The sequence below is a fragment of the Vanellus vanellus genome (genome assembly GCF_965231255.1).
Source record: "Vanellus vanellus genome assembly, contig: HAP1_SCAFFOLD_68, whole genome shotgun sequence".
Lineage (NCBI taxonomy): Eukaryota > Metazoa > Chordata > Aves > Charadriiformes > Charadriidae > Vanellus > Vanellus vanellus.
Genome location: NW_028128833.1, coordinates 983749 through 989136, shown reverse-complemented (window position 1 = coordinate 989136; position 5388 = coordinate 983749).

Here is a 5388-nt window from a genome sequence, read left to right as displayed (position 1 = left end):
ATACCTGCAAGGCGTCTCGGGTGAATCCCAGAGGATGGAGCATTGTGCAAGGATAAAAATCATCTTGGCTATCTTGCCTGGAGGAGTCTGGGGTTGCTACCCGGGATCAGAGGACCGCAAAACACCAGAATAAAGACTCAGGGACATACCTGGAAGGAGTCTCCGATACATCCCAGAGGATGGACCACTGTCAAGAGAGAAAAATCATCTTGGGTATCTTCCCTGGAGGAGTCTGGGGTTGCTACCCGGGATCACAGGGCCCTAAAGCATTGCAGAAAACTCTGCGGGAGACACCTGTGAGGAGTTCTGCGTAGATCCCGCAGGATGGACCACTGTCAAGAGAGAAAAATCATCTTGGGTATCTTCCCTGGAGGAGTCTGGGGTTGCTACCCGGGATTACAGGGCCCCAAACCACCGGATAAAAGTCTGCCGGAGACGGCTGGGAGGAATCTAAGGTGCATCCCAGACGATGGAGCATCGTCCAAGGAGAAAAATCATCTTGGGTATCCTCCCTGGAGGAGTCTGGGGTTGCTACCCGGGATGAGAGGACCGCAAACCACCAGAATAAAGACTCAGGGACATACCTGCAAGGAGTCTCCGATGCATCCCAGAGGATGGACCACTGTCAAGTGAGAAAAATCATCCTGGGTATCTTTCCTGGAGGAGTCTGGGGTTGCTACCTGGGATCACAGGGCCCTAAACCCCAGGAAGAAAACATTCAGAAACAGAGCTGGGAGGAGTCTCGGGTGCATCGTGCAGGATGGACAATAGTCCAAGGATAAAAATCATCTCAGGTATCTTCCCTGGAGGAGTCTGGGGTTGCTACCCGGGATCACAGGGCCAATGACCACCGGAATAAAGACTCAGGGACATAACTGCAAGGAGTCTTGGATGCATCCCAGAGGATGGAGCATTGCTCAAGGATACAAATCATCTTGCGTATCTTCCCTGGAGGAGTCTGGGGTTGCTATCCGGGATTACAGGGCCCCAAACCACAGGAAACATGTCTGCGGGAGACGGCTGGGAAGAATCTAAGGTGCATCCCAGACGATGGAGCATTGTCCAAGGAGAAAAATCATCTTGGGTATCTTCCCTGGAGGAGTCTGGGGTTGCTACCCGGGATGACAGGACCCCAAACCACCGGATAAAAGACTCGGGGACATACCTGCGAGGAGTCTCGGGTGAATCCCAGAGGATGGAGCATTGTCCAAGGATAAAAATCATCTTGGGTATCTTCCCTAGAGGAGTCTGGGGTTGCTACCCGGGATCAGAGGACCGCAAACCACCAGAATAAAGACTCAGGGACATACCTGCAAGGAGTCTCCGATGCATCCCAGAGGATGGACCACTGTCAAGAGAGAAAAATCATCTTGGGTATCTTCCCTGGAGGAGTCTGGGGTTGCTACCCGGGATCACAGGGCCCTAAAGCATTGGAGAAAACTCTGCGGGAGACACCTGTGAGGAGTTCTGCGTAGATCCCGCAGGATGGACCACTGTCAAGAGAGAAAAATCATCTTGGGTATCTTCCCTGGAGGAGTCTGGGGTTGCTACCCGGGATCAGAGGACGCCAAACCACCGGATAAAAGTCTGCGGGAGACGGCTGGGAGGAATCTAAGGTGCATCCCAGACGATGGAGCATCGTCCAAGGAGAAAAATCATCTTGGGTATCCTCCCTGGAGGAGTCTGGGGTTGCTACCCGGGATGAGAGGACCGCAAACCTCCAGAATAAAGACTCAGGGACATACCTGCAAGGAGTCTCCGATGCATCCCAGAGGATGGACCACTGTCAAGTGAGAAAAATCATCCTGGGTATCTTTCCTGGAGGAGTCTGGGGTTGCTACCTGGGATCACAGGGCCCTAAACCCCAGGAAGAAAACATTCAGAAACAGAGCTGGGAGGAGTCTCGGGTGCATCCTGCAGGATGGACAATAGTCCAAGGATAAAAATCATCTCAGGTATCTTCCCTGGAGGAGTCTGGGGTTGCTACCCGGGATCACAGGGCCAATGACCACCGGAATAAAGACTCAGGGACATAACTGCAAGGAGTCTTGGATGCATCCCAGAGGATGGAGCATTGCTCAAGGATACAAATCATCTTGCGTATCTTCCCTGGAGGAGTCTGGGGTTGCTATCCGGGATTACAGGGCCCCAAACCACAGGAAACATGTCTGCGGGAGACGGCTGGGAAGAATCTAAGGTGCATCCCAGACGATGGAGCATTGTCCAAGGAGAAAAATCATCTTGGGTATCTTCCCTGGAGGAGTCTGGGGTTGCTACCCGGGATGACAGGACCCCAAACCACCGGATAAAAGACTCGGGGACATACCTGCGAGGAGTCTCGGGTGAATCCCAGAGGATGGAGCATTGTCCAAGGAGAAAAATCATCTTGGGTATCTTCCCTGGAGGAGTCTGGGGTTGCTACCCGGGATCAGAGGACCGCAAACCTCCAGAATAAAGACTCAGGGACATACCTGCAAGGAGTCTCCGATGCATCCCAGAGGATGGACCACTGTCAAGAGAGAAAAATCATCTTGGGTATCTTCCCTGGAGGAGTCTGGGGTTGCTACCCGGGATCACAGGGCCCTAAAGCATTGGAGAAAACTCTGCGGGAGACGCCTGGGAGGAGTTCTGGGTAGATCCCGCAGGATGGACCACTGTCAAGAGAGAAAAATCATCCTGGGTATCTTCCCTGGAGGAGTCTGGGGTTGCTACCCGGGATCACAGGGACCCAGACCACCGGAATATAGACTCAGGGACATAACTGCAAGGAGTCTCGGATGCATCCCAGAAGATGGAGCATTGCTCAAGGATAAAAATCATCTCGGGTATCTTCCCTGGAGGAGTCTGGGGTTGCTACCTGGGATCACAGGACCCTAAACCCCAGGAAGAAAACATTCAGAAACAGAGCTGGGAGGAGTCTCGGGTGCATCCTGCAGGATGGACAATACTCCAAGGATAAAAATCATCTCAGGTATCTTCCCTGGAGGAGTCTGGGGTTGCTACCCGGGATCACAGGGCCCTAAAGCATTGCAGAAAACTCTGCGGAAGAAGCCTGGGAGGAGTTCTGGGTAGATCCCGCAGGATGGACCACTATCAAGAGAGAAAAATCATCTCGGCTATCTTTTCTGGAGGAGTCTGGGGTTTCTACCCGGGATCACAGGGTCCTAAATCACCGAAAAAAAGACTCGGGGACACAACTGCAAGGAGGCTCACGTGAATCCCAGAGGATGGAGCATTGTCCAAGGAGAAAAATCATCTCGGGTATCTTCCCTGGAGGAGTCTGGGGTTGCTACCCAGGATGAGAGGACCGCAAACCACCAGAATAAAGACTCAGGGACATACCTGCAAGGAGTCTCCGATGCATCCCAGAGGATGGACCACTGTCAAGAGAGAAAAATCATCTTGGGTATCTTCCCTGGAGGAGTCTGGGGTTGCTACCCGGGATCACAGGGCCCTAAAGCATTGGAGAAAACTCTGCGGGAGACGCCTGGGAGGAGTTCTGGGTAGATCCCGCAGGATGGACCACTGTCAAGAGAGAAAAAGCATCTTGGGTATCTTCCCTGGAGGAGTCTGGGGTTGCTATCCGGGATTACAGGGCCCCAAACCACAGGAAACATGTCTGCGGGAGACGGCTGGGAAGAATCTAAGGTGCATCCCAGACGATGGAGCATTGTCCAAGGAGAAAAATCATCTTGGGTATCTTCCCTGGAGGAGTCTGGGGTTGCTACCCGGGATGAGAGGACCGCAAACCACCAGAATAAAGACTCAGGGACATACCTGCAAGGAGTCTCCGATGCATCCCAGAGGATGGACCACTGTCAAGAGAGAAAAATCATCTTGGGTATCTTCCCTGGAGGAGTCTGGGGTTGCTACCCGGGATCACAGGGCCCTAAAGCATTGGAGAAAACTCTGCGGGAGACGCCTGGGAGGAGTTCTGGGTAGATCCCGCAGGATGGACCACTGTCAAGAGAGAAAAATCATCCTGGGTATCTTCCCTGGAGGAGTCTGGGGTTGCTACCCGGGATCACAGGGACCCAGACCACCGGAATAAAGACTCAGGGACATAACTGCAAGGAGTCTCGGATGCATCCCAGAAGATGGAGCATTGCTCAAGGATAAAAATCATCTCGGGTATCTTCCCTGGAGGAGTCTGGGGTTGCTACCTGGGATCACAGGACCCTAAACCCCAGGAAGAAAACATTCAGAAACAGAGCTGGGAGGAGTCTCGGGTGCATCCTGCAGGATGGACAATAGTCCAAGGATAAAAATCATCTCAGGTATCTTCCCTGGAGGAGTCTGGGGTTGCTACCCGGGATCACAGGGCCCTAAAGCATTGCAGAAAACTCTGCGGAAGAAGCCTGGGAGGAGTTCTGGGTAGATCCCGCAGGATGGACCACTATCAAGAGAGAAAAATCATCTCGGCTATCTTTTCTGGAGGAGTCTGGGGTTTCTACCCGGGATCACAGGGTCCTAAATCACCGAAAAAAAGACTCGGGGACACAACTGCAAGGAGGCTCACGTGAATCCCAGAGGATGGAGCATTGTCCAAGGAGAAAAATCATCTCGGGTATCTTCCCTGGAGGAGTCTGGGGTTGCTACCCAGGATGAGAGGACCGCAAACCACCAGAATAAAGACTCAGGGACATACCTGCAAGGAGTCTCCGATGCATCCCAGAGGATGGACCACTGTCAAGAGAGAAAAATCATCTTGGGTATCTTCCCTGGAGGAGTCTGGGGTTGCTACCCGGGATCACAGGGCCCTAAAGCATTGGAGAAAACTCTGCGGGAGACGCCTGGGAGGAGTTCTGGGTAGATCCCGCAGGATGGACCACTGTCAAGAGAGAAAAAGCATCTTGGGTATCTTCCCTGGAGGAGTCTGGGGTTGCTATCCGGGATTACAGGGCCCCAAACCACAGGAAACATGTCTGCGGGAGACGGCTGGGAAGAATCTAAGGTGCATCCCAGACGATGGAGCATTGTCCAAGGAGAAAAATCATCTTGGGTATCTTCCCTGGAGGAGTCTGGGGTTGCTACCCGGGATGAGAGGACCGCAAACCACCAGAATAAAGACTCAGGGACATACCTGCAAGGAGTCTCCGATGTATCCCAGAGGATGGACCACTGTCAAGAGAGAAAAATCATCTTGGGTATCTTCCCTGGAGGAGTCTGGGGTTGCTACCCGGGATCACAGGGCCCTAAAGCATTGCAGAAAACTCTGCGGGAGACGCCTGGGAGGAGTTCTGGGTAGATCCCACAGGATGGACCACTGTCAAGAGAGAAAAATCATCCTGGGTATCTTCCCTGGAGGAGTCTGGGGTTGCTACCCGGGATCACAGGGACCCAAACCACCGGAATATAGACTCAGGGACATAACTGCAAGGAGTCTCG